This window comes from Mirounga angustirostris, unplaced genomic scaffold (genome assembly GCF_029215605.1).
Source record: "Mirounga angustirostris isolate CCGP_5_RB_7025 unplaced genomic scaffold, mMirAng1.0.hap1 SCAF_3, whole genome shotgun sequence".
Lineage (NCBI taxonomy): Eukaryota > Metazoa > Chordata > Mammalia > Carnivora > Phocidae > Mirounga > Mirounga angustirostris.
In genome coordinates this window covers 150,444,253-150,463,560 of record NW_026991711.1, presented here as the reverse complement: position 1 = coordinate 150,463,560, position 19,308 = coordinate 150,444,253, and the positions used below count along the sequence as shown (strand labels likewise).

The window sequence follows — 19,308 nt, the reverse complement described above, 5'->3', positions numbered from 1 at the left end:
GTCCGACACACTTCACAATCGCCTCCCGTGGAAGGAATACTCACCCGAGCATAGTCAGAAAGTCTTTTTTTATACTATATATGTTATTAAAATGTATCTTTTAGAGACCATTAAATAGTTCACATCAAAACTGTTTTTAGGAAATTTCACTCTACTGTAACTTTATTTCAAGTGTGAATTTTAGGAAAAAGGCAATTTTGTGCTTGTGTCTTTATCGCCAATGTGTTTTGGCACTTATAACACAGTGTGATCCTAAATTCCTTTAAGAATAAAATAGAATTCTGTACCTCTGAAACAAATAATGCAATATATGTTAAGAAAAAAAAAAAGAAGAAGAAGAAGGTAGCGGGAGGGGAAGAGTGAAGCGGGGGAAATCGGAGGGGTAGACGAACCATGAGAGACGATGGACTCTGAAAAACAAACTGAGGGTTCTAGAGGGGAGGGGGGTGGGAGGATGGGTAGCCTGGTGATGGGTGTTAAGGAGGGCACGTGCTGCATGGAGCACTGGGTGTTATGCACAAACAATGAATCATGGAACACTTCATCTAAAACTAATGATGTGATGTATGGGGATTAACATAAGAATAAAAAAATAAATAAATAAAAGAATAAAATAGAATTGTTTTTTTCCAAACATACTCATCCATTTTCATTTTATTACTGTTCTGTACTTCAAATGCACTTCCAGTTACCATCAAATCCCATAATTTCCATCCATAACATCTGGATAAATGCATATAGATTCTATGCCAAAGAGCTATAATGCGTGAAAAAATAATCTTGGCATTCCCTAAACTTTTCCATTTCTTTAAAAATTAGGCTTTACTCCTCTCATAAGCAAAGATGAAAGCATATAATTAGCTAATTTTTTTTTCTAGTCGGTGTTATATTTGCTATTTTATTTTCTATGCTAATTTTCCCCTGACACATCTGTTGTCTCTTTTTTGGATGAAGAGGCTTCTCATCCTAATGATATTTAAGAATTCATTATTTTCCTTTATTGTGTATAAAGAAGCATGCGTCCAATTTTCCTCCCTGCTTTACTGACACTCTGTTTTTGAAGGGATCCCATAAGATCCCCTGGATAGGATATATTGGAGAGTTCTATGTTTTTGCAAAGTATATGATTTTGTGATGTTTTATATTTTGTTTCTTAGTTGAAAACTCCCTGTCCACAATGATCAAGAAGGATATATAAATAGTCTCCCATAGATGTACTTGCCAGTATAACTTGCCTGAGAAATAAAACAACTAAATGTTTGACAAGTTAGAAATTTTTATCACTTGAGAACATTCTTTCTGAGAGTTACAATAACCTTGGATTTCAGAATTATGCACTGACCTCCAAATGATGCAGAATTGTGGAGCTCCTTAGGAAAACTGGAAGGGACAGGATTATACTTGTCATTAAACTTTATGAACATTTTGCTGACATAGATTTTTTGGCTTTCAACCTTCTTTCCCCTAGCTCTTTATTAGCAGTATTCTGGGGAGAGTACTGAATAGAAGTTTTACCTTGCTTACCAAACTCTTTTTTAGTAACAGACTTGTACCTGAATTTTAATGACAGATGCTGTTGGAAAGCAGTATTTATTTCTGCATTGTGAACTTTGAGTATTAAGGTTTTTAGTTGTAAAATGTTGGCTTTTATGTCATCAAAAGGATATCTTACTTCATATTAGGCTTTTTTAGAGGGCAAGGGAATCATCACTGTGATTTAATTTAGATAGACTTAGTTAAATCTATCTGTGTTTAAAAGCAAAATCAGACCTATAAATACAGAGAACAAACTGATGGTTGCCAGAGGAGGGGGTGGAGATGGGTAAAATGAGTGATGGAGGGGAATGGGAAATATAGGCTTCCAGTTTCAGAATCAATAAGTCACAGGTATAAAAGGCAGAGCACAGGGAAAATAGTCAATAATATTGTAATAGCATTGTCCTTTGGCAGATGGTAGCTACACTTGTGAGCACAGCATAAAGTATAGAGAAGTTGAATCACTATGTTGTACACCTGAAACTAATGTAACACTGTGTCAACTATACTCAACTAAAAAGTTTTTTAAGTAAATAAATAGGCAAGTCTTTGTGTTTAAAGAAGGGTAAATTTTATGCTTCAAGGAGACAGAGATTTTCTTATATCTCCATTCCCCACCCCAACATTTTCCTTATAATGCTTTCCATAAGCAGTAGAAAGGTGATAGCTTTATTTTAACAATTGTAAATAGTCTTATCCAATATTGATGATGAGTGACAGGGGATGAGAATTATCATTTAATTCACTTGTTGATCGGGTTCATTCAGACATTAGTCTATGTTAAAGGATATAATAAATATTTGATTTTCAACATTAAGCTTTGGATAACAACGCACCACACAAAATATCTGATTTCAGGTTTGAGGCAGAATTCAACCATGAGCTGATTATAATGCAATTTGCATTAGTTAGTCAATAAAGCAATTAAAAATATGAAAGAAAATTAATTTTATATGTGCTTTTACTTATGCCATTTCCAGTGCTCCTCATTCCACTGCGTAGATTCGAGTTTTTATCCTCCATGTTTTGCCTGAAGGACTTCTAACATTTTTGTTTTTATAAACGCTTGGTTCTATTTTTTAATCTGAAAAAGTCTATTTCTCCTTCATATTTGTAAAGCTCTTTATGCCAGAGTATTCTAGGTTGACATTTTTTTTTTCCTTTTGGAATTTTAAAGATGTCACTTGCTGATTTTCTGGTTTCAATAATTCCTGATGTAAATTCTTGAGAAGTCTGCTGTAATTTATGAACATATACTTATATATGTGATATGTTCTTTTCCTCTGACTCCCTTTAAGATTTTCTTTTTATCTTTGGTTTTCGGCACTTTGATTATGCTTGTCCAGGTGTTTTATTTGTTTTGTTTAGTATTTATTCTGCTTGGTTTTCTATGATTTTTTTGATCTGTGGTTTCACGCCTTTTAATATTTTTGGAAAATTCTCAGTTGTTAACTTACAATAATGCCTCCTTTCCATGTTTTTGCTCTCTTCTTTTGTGATTTCTATTACACCAATATTAGACTAATATCACCCCAAGGTCTTTCAAGGTCTTTTTTCTTTTTTAACTCATTGTAATGTATCCTGGTTAATTTCTATCGAACTACTTTCATGTTTACTCGGTCTTCTTTCTTTGACTCTTTTAACTCTATTAATAAGCCCGTCAAAGGCATTTTTTCTTACCTCAGCTACTATGTTTCTTATAGCTAGTTCCCTTTGATTCTTTCTTATAGAGTTCATCATTCTGACAAAATTTAAAATCTGTTCTTATAATTTTTTCTCTCTGATATAATACATGTGTGTTTTCCACTTTTTTTTAAAGATTTTTTATTTATTTATTCGTAAGAGACAGAGAGAGAGAGAGAGAGAGAGGCAGAGGGAGAAGCAGGCTCCCCGCTGAGCAGGGAGCCCGATGCGGGACTCGATCCCAGGATCCTGGGATCATGACCTGAGCCGAAGGCAGACGCTTAACCATCTGAGCCACCCAGGCACCCTGTTTTCCACTTTTTTAACAAGAGTTTTTAAGTACATTAATCATAGTTAATTTAAATTTTCTGTTAGATAGTTCCAACATCTAGGTCCTATATGAACATAGTTCTATTAATTGCTTTCAATGTATCTTAACGGTATATAGTTTTTCTTGATTTATTGCTCTGTAATTTTTGTTGAATACTGGCCATTGTGTCTAAGACAGTACAAATTGAGATAAATATTGTTGATGTCTGAAAATGGACACATCTCTTTTTATGCTAGATTCTTAGTGTAGCAGTTTGAGTTAATGTAGTGACAGGTTGACGTGATTTGGGGTTTTGTTGTCCTAATGATTCCACCACCATTCCACCTTTTGTTTTAGATTTTCTGTAGATTTACTCAACAGAGGTCTCTCTCCATGTTCTTGCCCCTCTCTCAACAGTACACTGATTCTGCTTATCACCCATCCTTTGGTAGCCTAGCAATGAGGTGTGAGAGGGTTCTCTCTTGTCCAGCTTTAGGGTCAGTTTTCAGCAAACTCTCTGCTTATGGATGTTGGGGCTTTCTCAGGGACCTTATCATTCCATCAGTTCCAGAGAACCTCTAATGTTCTGACTTTGCCTTGGTACCAAAGGCCTTTTTTTCCCCTTTCTTTCTCTAAGCTGCAATGGATTTCCACATGTTCCTGAAAGATACAGGGTTTTCTGACCCTCCCCCAGTGGTCTAAGGCTTTTGTTCAACAGTGGAGCTAGACAAAAATGATCTAGGTGGGGCTTTGTGTCTTTTCCATAGTGATGCCACTTTCTTCACCAACACCTGATCAAGCAAGAGGCAATCTCTAGTCTCTCCCACCTGACCCAAATCTTTCTCACAAGCCCTCAGAGATGGGAGCAGACAAAAGCCTGAGATTAAGTACAATCTTCCTTTATATCTGAAGCTCCAAGGATTCTATACTGTTGTACTAGCCAACACTTAACAGTTAGAAATTTATTAAAGTATTTAACAATGTTTTAACCAGTGCTCATATCTTGTCTCTCTGTAGAGACCTGTATTTCCTTAGATTTGAGACTCCTTGATTTTCCCGTACCTTGGTATTTTGATGGGTTCGAGAAAATTTATGAATTGATAAATTATCCAACTTATCACTGTTGGGATGGAGCAATGCTCTTTTAAGCTTTCTACATCCTAAGACAAAACCGAAGCCCTTCTTAATTGATTTTGAAGATATGACTTCTAGGATTAAATATAGTATATGTGTTACACTGACAATTTATTAAATATAACTCATAAATTTAAAGTTTAAAATTGTTTTGAAGCATTATTCGTCAACATAAATTTTCCTTATCTTTAACCCTCTGAGAGTTGTTAATTAAAAAAAGGGATACATTAATGATGGAGAAAATATTGGATTATTGAGCAAATAATTGGCCCCATTTCATATGTGGGATTCACTGTATCATTAACTTCTATGAGTGATGAGATCATTGTTTGTTCTTTTTAATGGCAAAATTTGATTTGAGATTGATGGAACACATAAGTGCCTTTTCAAAGTCTTAAATTTTTTGAGATTATAATATTAAATGGTGTGTTTAATACATGCTAATGATTTGAAATAATTATCTAATGGCAATAAACCTGATTTAATTCAATTTTTAGCCATTAATCTAATAAAATGTTTTAAATTCATGAATTGTCATAATACATTGCATGTTAGTTCTTTAGTCAGATACTGAAGTAATTTCAAGTATTTTGGGGCTGAACCACAAATAATTCAAATAACTGTGTTTACAAAATATAGACGTTATTATTTAAAATATAATTTAATTTTCACCATTTAAAAATGTCAGCTTTGCACAAACTGCTTCATAATTTTATCCTAATTTAAATCTAAACTGTGTTGGAAAACTAGGAAATAAGACTTTGAAGAAATTATTCTCCCTTTAAAAAGTTTACAAGCTAATAGAAACTGAATAGAAATAGTTAGATTTGAATTAAGAAATGTAAACATCTTTACACTTTAATTTGACAGTTTTTTTCAACATATATTCATATAATGTCTCCTATGGACAGGCAAAGTGTTGGGTGCAAGTAGAGACAAATGTCAAGAAGAGTGACATAGTCTTAAGAGATAAAGAAGTACAAACATGAATTGGCAAAAATTATAAAATGATTGGACAAACCACCAGAAACGAAGCCAAAAGCCAAACAGACATAAATGAAAGAAAAAAGGTCATTTTGTTCATATTTAAAAGCTCCTACAAATCAACAAGAAAATCTAACAGCCCAATTAAAATTGGGCAAAGTGACATGAATAGGACACACAAAAAGAAAAAAAAATCATTTTTAAACCTGCAAAAACATATATAACCTCACTTTTAGTAAAAGAAATGGAAAACTAAGCTATAAATTGTTATTTTTCACTAATCGCAGTGGTAGGATTAAAAAATTTGTTACATGCTCAATTAACAAGGAGGAAGAGAAACAAGTTCTTTCATACATTATTGGTGGGAGAGTACATTGATATAAAGTCTTTGGACATCATTTTGTCAATATCAATCAAAGAATAAAATATATGTAACCACTTCCAACAGTTTATTATACTATTCAAGTGTCCAAAGTTGTTTGAATATGAATATACACTGAAGCATGCTTACTAATAATAACCAAGATATGTGGAAATATATCAAATATCCCTTAATAAGAAACATTTGGTGTATTATGCATGTGCAAAATATAATAAGAATACATTGTATAATGTACCAAATATGTCATTGTACATTCATATAAGAGAATACTATGCTACCTTTAAAGCAAATATTGTTTTTATAGAAACTATCATGGAATTATCTCTAAGATATATTGTTAAGTGGAATATGTAATTGTAAAACATTGTAGAGAAAATGCTGCAACCTTTATAACAATATAAATGTGTGTCAGTGTGCTTTTACATGTTTAAGTTAATTTATGTTTGTATTTGCATGAAATATTTTTAAGGATACAGGAGAAAATGAAATGAAATTTAATTTCAAAAATGAAATTTTTGTCTCCAGAAGGAAGATGGGGACTTAAGGAAATACTGAGAAAAAATTTATTTTACCTCAATTTTTCCTTTTCAAATATATGTTATACATAAAATTATAACTAAAGGTATTTCAGTAATATAGGTAGAAGATCAAAACACCTTAGTTTTGGTAGTAAACTCAAGGTGCAATTAAGAAGTAAAATCAATTGGTGTCATTTGAGATGAATAGTTAGAAAAATATATATAAGATGATACATGTTTTTGGTTTAGTATTTGCCTGACTTAGTGATCAAATTCTATCAAATTCTCTCATGTTTGCAAATATTTATTTTACTTTTATCCATTACAAATTTCTAAAGTTTCACTGCAATAAATGATTTTATTTTTATTTTTTTATTTTTATTTGCACTTAGGGAAATTCATCTTATTTACAATAACCAAATATAAATGAGAACTATATGTGCCTATCTGACAGCAAACAACATCATCCATTGGTCCACAGGGAAGCAGCAGGATCAGGAACTCCTCTGCAGGTATGTTGGTGGTAGATCTCAGGTACATTAGTCGATCTCAGTCTGGGCTGTGCGTGAGCGTCGTGCTCCCCAAAGCAGATTCCTGGCCGTATATCCATTTATATCTATTAGAATTTCTCTTGTTCATGAATTAATTACTTCTTAAAATATTCCTCCTTATAAAAGTATTAGAATATATTTATATTGTTAACATATTACAATCAGCAAAATACTATTTCCTTTAAATGTAAAATTTTTGTTAAAATCAAATTCATATTTTATACTTCAGCATCTGTTGTAAATTATGACCTATATCCATCCTGCCATATATCCTGCACGCAAAGTGACAGAATCAATGATAGATGTTTCTGTCTGAACCCATTTCTTCCAACTTGGCAAAGATTTTTTTTTTTTAGTTCCAACATTAACTATTTTTAATTCATTAGTTTGGCACACCATGATAATAAGTAATATGGAACATATTCTATACCTTAAGAACTAGCCATAAAAATACAGACATAGAGTACATTTCTAAAACAGTCCCTACGATGGCTCTAAGCCAAATGTGACTCACCTGCACAAGGATTACCCACAGAAAGCTGGGCTTTCAACTTCTTTTTTTTTTTTTTTAAAGATTTTATTTATTTATTTGAGAGAGAGAGAATGAGAGATAGAGCATGAGAGGGAGAAGCAGACTCCCCGCCGAGCAGGGAGCCCGATGCGGGACTCGATGCGGGACTCGATCCCGGGACTCCAGGATCATGACCTGAGCCGAAGGCAGTTGCTTAACCAACTGAGCCACCCAGGCGCCCTGGGCTTTCAACTTCTTTTCACCCTCCTTTCAGTATCTTATTTTACCATCCAATAAGATATAAATAAAAGTGTACATATATTTTTTTTCATTCAGCTAACATTTTTCTGAAAAAAAAGTGTTTACTAATACAATTTTTAATTTAGTTTCTAAAGTTTGAAAAAAAGTTTGTTCTTTAAGGAAATCCAGGAGTAAATCTTTCAAAGTTTTAAATTATAATGCCTGGGTTTTTTTTCTTTCTAAATTTTTAAGTTGTTATATAATGGGTTCTTTTTGAACGTAGTATGACAAAGTAACATGATGTGAATTTTTCATCTCATTTATGTTGACTGATGTTGCAAATCTGCAGCATTTTATTATATATATTATATATTATATACTCTGGCAGTTCTTTAATAATTAAACATAGAATTACCATATGACTCAGCAATTCCACTCCTAGATATATACCCAAGAGAGATGAAAACACATATCCATACCAAAAAATCCTGTACACCAATGTTTATAGTAGCATCTTTTACAAAAACTAAAAGGTGGAAAACAATCACTATCAACTGAAAAGGAAAAAAACAAAAGATAGTTTATCCACACAATGGGATATCATTTGGCCATAAAAAAGGAACAAAATACTAATATACGATAAAACATGGAGCAACCTTGAAAACATGTTGTTAACTGAAAGAAGTCAGTAACAAAAGATGAAATATCATGATTCCATTCCTATGAAAGCCCAGAGTAGCAAAATCTATAGTGGTTCCCTAGGGCTGGGGGATGAGAGAATAATAGGTAAAGGGTACAGGGTTTCTTTTGAGTCCGTGAAAATGTTCTGAAATTGACTGATAGTGGTGGTAATGATTATACATATATAATATACTAAAAGCCATTGACTTGTATACTTTAAATGAGTGAATTGCATGGCATGGAAATTAGATCTCAGTAAAGCTATTTTTTAAATTAAAAAAAAAAAGAAAAGAAAAAAGGAATCTGACACTAGACAGGTCAAGACTGGTATAGCTATTCAAGGTTGTCATTAGGATCCGAATCTTCCGACCATCCACCCCTTACATGTAGTTTTGATCATTAAGATCTTGATATGACTCCTTCACCTCCATCTCATGACCACATTTCAGTACAAAAAAGAAGGAAATAATGTACAGCACCTATAACAGGAAAGCAAAACCTTACTAAGAAACCTTCATTGTTTTGCCTTTGGGGCAAGAAATAAGGCCATCTTCGGCAGCAAGAGAGGTGGAGAATTTAGTATCTTTAGGGGGACACTTTCCCACATCAAATAAAATCTGCAGAAATGTATGTTAGGGAGGCAATTTGCAGACTATGTCACAAACTCATATGAATAAGAGATATTTGAATTTACAAGTCTTTCACTTTTTAGAGAAGATTTTTTTTAAAAAAATCAAGATTAATAAAGATTAAGTTATCTTTTTTAATAAAAGAGACTTTTAACAATAGAATAATAAGCAATGAATACTTCCTTCTTAATCATGAATATTAGCCTACTATGATCCATTTTCACAGGGAATTTTTTTTTAATTAGCAAAAATCACATAGGAGCAAAAAGCTGACATTTGTTTCTATATAATTATTTTTTTATAAATTCACAAAATTAACGGATTTATTAGCTTAGTAATCATTGACTACAGATATTCTATTGGGGGCACCTGGGTGGCTCAGTCGGTTGAGCATCTGCCTTCAACTCAGGTCCTGATCCTGGGGTCCTGGTATCAAGCCCCACATCGAGCTCCTTGCTCAGCAGGGAGCCTGCTTCTCCCTCTCCCTCTGCCACTCCCCCTGCTTGTGCTATCTCTCTCTTTCTCTCTGTCAAATAAATAAATAAAATCTTTGTTTTAAGAAAAGATATTCTATTGTTCCATGCCCTTTCAATCTGCTGGGCATAGACAGCTTTCTAATTCTCTATTATATAGGAAATTTTAACTACTAAGATGGGATTTAGGGATGTTTCTCATAGAAGTTATATTTGGAATGATTCTGAAAGAAAAATTATTTCTAATCAGAGAAGAGGGGAGGGCAGTGACTACCAGAAGAACAGTTGGTACAAACAGCCAGGGGGATTTTATAAAGTTGGTATTGCAGAGGATAGTGAAAAAAATCTACGAAGAGTGAGCAGGGTACACAGGGAGAGCATGAGATGAGATGCAGTTACTGAAGTATATTTGAGGTGCTAATTAGCATGATCTTACTCGGTAGACCATGTGAGCCATGGGGACAGTTTAAGAAGAGTTAGTAGAGGCTATGTGCATTTTATAAATTATAAATAATTTCACAAATGTACCAATGAGTATTGCATGGCTTGCAGTGCTATAATACTGGAAAAGTGACTCTTCTTTATAAAGTTTAAAGAAATCTAGTCTCTCTTTGGCCTAAAGATTATAATTACTTCACCTCCAAAAGATTTAATATATAATAGTGTATACCCAACATAAAGATACAGTGGTTATAAAATATGTTTTAAAATATTTTTTCAAAAAGGAGGCATATGTAAATATTAAATTTTTCTCTGAAATGTACAAACTGTGGTGAACACAGATTCTAATAAAATGATTATTCTCTCTTAATCATATTTATTTTAGTTTGTTTTCAGTATTTACTCTTATTACTAAGATTTTATTTATTCTATTTCATAGAATATTGTAATCAATCGGCAATTTTACCTGTTATTTTTAGTCATGTTTTTATTAAGAAGCATTGTAACTGAAATAACTCCTGTTTTACTGTAGGATACAATACATTTTTCATATATTTCAAAATATTTTGTTTTATAATTTTAATATTTTATATACCCAATAGGTTTGTTTGTCCATTGTTTTGTTTTATTTTGGAAAGTTTGAGGGATCCCCCTTGAGATTTACTTGAGTTAGAAATTTGGAATATTTCTAGAACATTTCAGGTACAAAAGTAATATAAAACCTTGCATAAAATATTTCTAACAGTAAAGCCTAGATTTTTTTTCTGAACTATGAGGAATTCTAGAAATGGCACAGCATAGAATAAAATTTGACATTTATTTATTTTAAAAAGAGAAAAGAAATATCATTATTTTATATAGACTGTCATATGTTAGTGCTAGAATCAGGATTCCTGGTTTTAATCATGTATCTGCCACCAGCTCCTACTGTGGATCCTACTGGCCTAAATCCACCATTCTCTAGAGTAGGGAAGAGAAACTTTTTCTCTTTTCCCGGGCAGTGTATCATGTTTGGGGGATACCTGGAGTTGCTGTAGCCATTTTGCCACCATGATGGAGAATATCATATGGCCGAAGTTGACAAGGGAAGACGGAGATGAGGGTGTCACTGAAAAATGGAGTTGGAGCTTTGGTCAAATCATTCCTAAAGCCCTTCTACTTCTAAAACTTCAAGTTTCACATAAGCTCGTACACCCTTTCATTGTTTAAAAAAAGTGTTTTTTTAAATTTTTTATTTAAATTCAATTTAGTTAACATATACTGTATTATTAGTTTCAGGGATAGAATTTAGTGACTCATCAGTTGCATATAACATCATGTGCTCATCACATCATGTGCCCTCCTTAATGCCCATCACCTAATTACCCCATCCCCCCACCCACATCCCCTCCAGCAACCCTCAGTTTGTTTCCTAAAGCTAAGTATCTCTTATGGTTTGCCTCCCTCTCTGTTTTCAACTTACTTGATTTTTCCTTCCCTTCCCGTGTGGTCACCTTTTTTGTTTCTTAATTTCCACATATGAGTGAAATCATGTGGCATTTGTCTTTCTCTGACTGACTCACTTCACTTAGCATAATACCCTCCAGCTCCACCCACGTCATTGCAAATGCAAGATTTCATTCTTTTTGATGGTTAATATTCCATGGTGTGTGTATATATATATATATATATATACACACACACACACACACACACACACATATATACACATATATACCACATCTTCTTTATCCATTCATCTGTTGATAGACATCTGGGCTCTTTCCATAGTTTGGCTGTTGTGGACATTGCTGCTATAAACATTGGGGTGCAGGAGCCCCTTCGGATCACTACGTTTGTATCTTTGGGGTAAATCCCTAGTAGTGCAATTGCTGGGTCACAGGGTAGTTCTATTTTTAACTTTTTGAGGAACCTCCATACAGCTTTCCATATGGCTGCACCAGCTTGCATTCCCACCAACAGTGTAAGTGGGTTCCCCTTTCTCCACATCCTCACCAACATCTGTTGTTTCCTGAGTTGTTAATTTTAGCTATTCTGACTGGTGTGACGTGGAAATCCAGTCAAGAAATGGGCAGAAGACATGAACAGACATTTCTCCAAAGAAGACATCCAAATGGCCAACAGACACATGAAAAAGTGCTCAACATCACTTGGCATCAGGGAAATTCTTAAAAGTTTTAATTGAGGTTTCTACTTATTTGCAAGTGAAAACCATATAATTGATACAGATTAGAATATTCTAAAATTAAAAATAGATTTTATTAATATATATTTTTTATTGTATCATGAGAGATAGAAGTGTAAAAGGGAGACAGGGGACTTGAGCTCTAATTAGTGCAGCATGCAGTGTCCTAAACATTGAGTAAACACTGGAGATAGAGGGTTGCATGAGAATCTGTGTCTAACTTCAAAGAATTACAGTGACTAGGGAGGAAACTGGCACAGAAATAGATGATTTCGCTAAAATATCATCTGTGTGTGTAAGCACATGTGTGTGCACATGCAAAAGTATGATTAGGATATTTGTAGAACAGAGATAATCAACACAACCTCTGAGTGTGTCTGAAAGAACCAGTCACTACCAGAGTAGAGAAAGTGGGATGACTTAACACATGAACAAAAGCATAATGGCATGAAATAGCTCATTGTTATTGGGGAGCTATGTGTCTTAAACAGAGAGAGTAAAGCCGGGATTAGAGAGAGATGGAGTTGCAGGGATAGGTCATTAATGGGAGGCGTACATTGCTCCAAGCAGTTCCGTCTTTAAAACTGCAAACTGGAAAGTAACAGTGCATTAAGCAAAAATAATAAAATATTTAATTTACTGATGTCTACTGAACTCAACAGAACATATGGGATACGTTCAGAAACTGATAGCAAAAGAAAGAAATGACATATGTATATGAAGAGAATATTATTTAAAATAAAAGTTCCTCAAAGTTAAAGATTGTTTATCCTGACTAAATCCCTTAATGATAAACATTTAAAAGGACATAATGCCTCCAAAGTTAAGGCTAGATAGAACAAATCAGCCAAGTCTTATATATTGACACTTTGTCTAAACTTAGAGGAAAGTGTTGTTTGACAAAGTAAAGAAAGATGCTATTTTATTCTGTAGAAATGGTCAGCAAAATAGCAAATCATAAACTGTAAGAAAAATCTATCTTGAGAGGGTTTGGGGTTCCATGTGTAAGGAGCTTGGAAGTCACCACTCTTCCCCAACAACAAATAGAAAGCTGAACAGACCGAAAAACCAACATCCTTCTTGGACTCATAATACAGCAGAGGACACAGGGCAAACCACTGCCCTCAACATTGGAGAGACCGGTGAAAACAGGGAGTCACGGCTTATCGGAGCACAGACCCATGACCCCAAACTGCCCCAGGAACCAAGGGTAGGAAAACCTGAACTGGAACTGATGAACTGCTGGAGGCTTAATGTGGATGAGTCTGAGTGTTAAAAACTCCAGGGGACCCAGTCACAGGGGACCGCCACAGGGTTGTGAGATTTACCTCCAGGAGCTTGACCAGGTTCTCACAATAGAATCTGAGAAAAGTCCCTTCATATTCTAGCAAGAGGAGGAAAAAAAGAACAAGTTTGAAATACACCACCTTCTTAACAAGGCCTGCCATCAGGGGAAACTAATTAACCAGTCCCCTAACCTGTTGGATTACTACCAGAGCCTAACTGACCTTCAGGAAGGGATTACCCAACTTTGGCCCACTCTAACCATCCTGTACCACCTAAGGAGGAGAAATACAAACAAAAACTGAGAAACTCTTGGGAAGTCCACAGCCCAGAGGCATAAGCTCACTAAAAGTCTCATGAAATGACCTAATCATAGGATTTTGGAACATTTCCTCTCCCTGCACACCTCACCACCACACTGTTAAGGCTGCTTCACAACAGTTCCCTTTACCCAGTACCTCATGTCCAGGTAGCAGGAAAAAATGACAAGGCATACCAAAAAGCAAAAATAAAACAAAACACAATTTAAAGACACAGGAGAAAGCATCAGAACCAACCATGGCAGGGATGTTGGAATTTTCAGTCCAGAAATTTAAAACAACTTTAATCTACTAAGGGCTCTAATGGATAAAGTAGACAGCATTCAAGAACAGATGGGTAATGTAAGCAGAAAGATGGAAATTTAAGAACCAAAAATAAATACTGGAGATTAAAAAAAAAAAACTCCACTGTAATAGAAATGAAAAATGCCTTGATGGGTTTATTAGCAGGTTAACATGGCTAAGAAAAGCATCTTTAAACTAGAGAAGATATCAATAAAATCCCTGAAAATTAAAAAGCAGAGAGAAAAGACTGGGGGGGTGCGGGGAAAGGAACAGAATATCCAAGGACTGTGGGACAATTGCAAAAGGTGTAACATATGCATAATGGGAATACCGAAGGAGAAGGAAGAGAGAAAGGGAGAGAAGAAATTTTTGAAACAATGACTGAGAATTTCTTCAAACTAATATCAGAAACCGAACCACCGATCCAGAAAGCGCTGAGAACACCAAGCAGGATAAATAACACCCCCCCAAAAAAACCCTACAACCAGGCATATCATTTTCAAATTACAGAAAATCAAAGATAAAGAAAAAATTCTGAAAGATGCCAGAGGAAAAACACCACACCTATAGAAGAGCAAAGATAACAATTATATTCAATTTTTCAGAGGCAATGCAAGCAAGAGGTGAATGAAGTCAAATAATTAAAATTTTGAGAAAAAAAAAACCCACTACCCTAGAATTCTGTAGCCTAGAAAATTATCCTCTAAAGTAAAAGAGAAATAAAGAATTTCTCAGACAAACAAAAATTGGGGGAATTTATTGCCAGGAGAATGTCTTCTAGAAAATGTTAAAAGAATTATTTAGAGAGAAAGAAAATAATGTAGGTCAGAAACTTGGAGCTATATAAACTAAGGAAGAGCATCAAAGGAGGAATAAGTGAAGGTGAAATAAAAAATTTTTCTTGCTCTCATCTAACAGATAACATATTGTTCAAAGTAATAATTCCAATAATGTATTTGATTATTTATGGTTATGTATATCTATTTTATACATATGCTTATATATAAATGAAATTAATTATAGTATGAACCAACTGATGGAAGGGAGGAATTAAGATTATTTTTGTTATTATAAAGTATTCACATATCCATGAAGTGATACAGTGTCATTTGAAAGTGGACTTGGATCAGCCGTAGGTGAATATTGCAAGCCCTACGGCAACCACTGAAAAAATGTAAAAAAAGGGACAAAAATCAATATACCAAGAAAGGAAAGAAAATAGAATCATATAAAATGTTCAGTTAAAACCACAACAGGTAGAAAAAGCTTGGGAGATGAAAATAAGAACAAAGAACAAGAGCAACAAACAGAAAAGAGTAGCAAATATGGTAGCTATTCCTCCAACTATGTCAATAATCACCTTGAAGGTTGATAGTCTAAATGCCCCAGGCAAAAGAGATTATCAGAGTGGCTCAAAAAACATGACCCAGTTATGTATGGTCTAGAAGAAATCCACTTTAAGTAAAGACACATATAGATTAAAACTAAATGGATGGAGGAAAATTTACCATGCTAACACTAATCGAAAGAGAAGTCAATCTTTGTAGAAACAGAGGAGAACGGACATACAGTAAGAGATGATATCAGACGCAGAAGGTGGGGTTAATGCATGGTGAAGTAAAGAGGGCAGTATAAAAAAGGGTTTAACCATAGCCTCCTAATCATTAGGTTAGGAGAATTACATGAGATATGTGCCTAGTATCTGGTAAGGTCATTAATTGTTAACTATTGCTTTTATTGTTTTGATTATTATTACATCTTGAGGCCTTTCCATGAGTCATACCATAGAGAACAAATAAGAGTTCTGCCAGGATCAAGACTGCTTTCTCTCAAATGTGTCCTGAGTCAATTTCTCCTTTACTTCGCCAGTATCTTTCTTGCTCTCCGATTCTTTAGCTTCATTCTAGAAATGGAGACTTCTCTGGCTTAACTCTCCACACTCACTCCTGAATTCTGTTGGTATTTGTCCCCTGACTGTAGGAACACCCGATTCCACCGTCTTGACCTGTAGGAACCTGTAGGCTATTACCAATTACATCCATGCTGCCTCTCAAATGTGTATTGACACTTAGGAATCACATACTCCATTTTCATTAGTTGGAAACAGCCTCTGAAATATGTCAGTGTTGAGGTCATTGACTCTCATTTTGCAGGTTAGTAACTTAACCAACTTCAATAAATTTTATATTCTTTTATAGACATGACCACATAACCACAGAGAGCTTTGTAAACACCAGCCCTATTAAAATCTAGCAGGTATATTTTAGCACACACTTAAATTTGAGTGAGGGCACTGGAAGTAATTAGTTTTCCTCTCCATGATGACACAATCCTCAGCTATTACATGTACTCTGAATAACACGTACCAGCTATGGTAACAGTTCAAATTTTTGGTACACTTCTCTCAAAGGTATAATCAAAGCCAAAAATATTACTAATTCATACCACACCCTAAAACAACCAGTGGTAAATTCCTTTGTACTTTGGGGGACTAGATTTATATTTTATAATAACAATGACTGGCCTCAACTAACCACATTTCATATCCATAGCATGAGGTCTGAGTAATTGATTATTTTAAAGCATGTGGCCAATTATGTAAATTTCCCATTGTCCAGGAATAAATACCTAGAAGAGAAATGTGTGAGTTTATGCAGAACTGTGAAAGTTAATCCCGGTTTCCTCTTCTGAAAAGACTTAAATGCCTATAGTCTTATGGTCCCAATAAAGAATTCTCTGGTTTCTATTTTTATATTTTTGAAATTATATGTAAATCCTTTATCAGTTACCTGGAATAAGATGTGAGCTGAGTAATGACTCTATCAGCAAGGCAGATAAGACTCCATGATCATTGCAGTTGTGCAATTAATAATGAACCCCACGAACTAAACTAAATAAATAATAAGTAAATACAATAATAAATAGTTACGCATACACACAGCTATGTCAAAACAATCCTCATCAAATTGCAAATTTCTTTTTTTTTTAAAGATTTTATTTATTTATTTGAGAGAGAGAATGAGATAGAGAGAGCATGAGAGGGGGGAGGGCCAGAGGGAGAAGCAGACTCCCCGACGAGCAGGGAGCCCGATGCAGGACTCGATCCCGGGACTCCAGGATCATGACCTGAGCTGAAGGCAGTCGCCCAACCAACTGAGCCACCCAGGCACCCTAATTGCAAATTTCTTATAGAGTGCTCTAGACAAATAGATAAGGAAATGTTAGCTACTCATTCCTCTGACACTAGATGATACATAGTTACTTATATTTGCAGAACTTGTTCTTAGCAACGGATTACAATTCCAGAGTCATTCCTTTTATCTGGTAGGTCAGATCTTTTTTTTAAATGTACTGTAAATGGGTGAGAATTGAATTCACAAATGCTGTGTTAGAGTGCCAGCACTGTTGTATGAATTTGAGCCTGTTATTTATCACTCCTGCAACGTCAATTTTATTATTTGCTGAAGATGATAGAAACAACACTGGTTCTGACTGTTGAGAATTTGAATAAAATAGCAAATGCTGAGTCACTTGTAATTTCTTAAGTGATATGAAATTGTTTGTGGTTATATGGCATATTTCTCTAATACTCTTGCAGTGCAGGCTGTGGGTCGTAAAGCTCTCCTCATCTTTGTATATCTGGAAATGTCTTTTAGGAATTTTTTGCTATTTTGCCATATGTTCTAATACACCCTTCAAGTTCTTGTGAAGATAAAGTGATGAAACTATGTATTTAGATACAGCTTAATATATGTTTCTGATAAATGAGGATCAATAAACTCTATAGCAATCCTTGGGGAAAAAACGAAAATGTCTTTACTTGACCTCCTTTTTTTTAGGTCATAAGTTAATTGAATACCAGATTCCAGGTTAATGGTTCTTGTATTGATGTTTTTTGTTGTTGATCTTTCTTCTCTCATAATCTCTGATGTTTTGCTTCACAAGGAATTTACTTATTGATATTTATTTCTTTATCATCTATACCTTGCTTTGCTCTTCTTTTTTTTTTTTAAGATTTTATTTATTTATTTGACAGAGAGATAGAGAGAGCCAGAGAGCACAGGCAGGGGAAGGGGCAGAGGGAGAGATGGGCTCCATGCGGGGCTCTATCCCAGGACCCCGGGATCATGACCTGAGACAAAGGCAGATGTTTAACCGACTGAGCCACCCAGGCACTCCTTGCTTTGCTCTTTCAATGATTACTTTCAGCCTAAAGTTACATGTCTTCAGTTCTGCAAAAATATCTCAACCATTTTCTTTTCAAACATTTATTTTCTATCCTTTCCCCTACTATTTCCTTCTGGAACTCCTCTCAGATCTATGTTGATACATCTAAACTTACCCTCCGTCTCTCAGTGTGTTGTCATATATTTAACGTTTTTATGTCTTATCCTGCATGGTGGGGGAGTTCTGCAGGACTACTCTGCAGTTACTCATCAGTCTTGTGGTTACTTTCAGTGGTTGTAGATTTCATTTTCAGGGCACCCAATTGCTTCTTGCATCAATTCTGCCTGCTTTTATAATTTTCATTCTCTATACACTGCTGTTATCCATCTTTTTTAAGAATCACAAATATATTTCTCATGAAATTGGTTTTAGATTCTTTTATTTTTACTTTATTTGGAGTGAAATTTAAAAAATGTTGATTTTATTTCTTTATTCATATATTTTGGAATTTTGATTCATATAATAATACTTAATAGGAGAGTTTATTTCATTCATTCTTTGTCATTATTTCCTTGCAGATCCTCAGGTCTCACAGATGAGAACCAGGTCTTCTATTTGTAGTTCAAATGCCACATTATGTTAAAAAATGTCAAAGTTATCATTATTATTATTATTAAAGAGTTTATTTATTTGAGAGAGAGAGACAGAGATAGCAAGAAGAGAGCATGAGCAGAGAGGAGAGGGAGAAGCAGGCTTCCCGCTGAGCAGGGAGCCCAATGTGGGGCTGGATCCCAGGACCCTGGGATCATGACCTGAGCCGAAGGCAGACACTTAACCCACTGAGCCACCCAGGCACCCCTCAAAATTATTTTAATTATTGATATGAAAGAGTTGCTTTTAGGAAGCAGCCTTACTTTACTTAAGGAAAATACCTTTTGGGAGCTGGATATTATGACAGATCGGATTATTGTTCTCTGCTCATCACTGCTCCTTG

The 19,308-nt window shown here is 34.6% G+C and overlaps 1 long non-coding RNA gene across 1 annotated transcript in view; it reads left to right on the top strand.

The window, feature by feature from the left end:
- The first annotated feature begins 6,943 nt into the window (after window positions 1-6,943).
- LOC135363778 (uncharacterized) overlaps window positions 6,944-19,308 on the top strand; it is a 50,569-nt gene continuing 38,204 nt past the window's right edge. The window contains exon 1 of the long non-coding RNA XR_010409843.1: window positions 6,944-7,059. This is a non-coding gene — a long non-coding RNA (uncharacterized LOC135363778). The remainder of the gene's footprint in view (window positions 7,060-19,308) is intronic.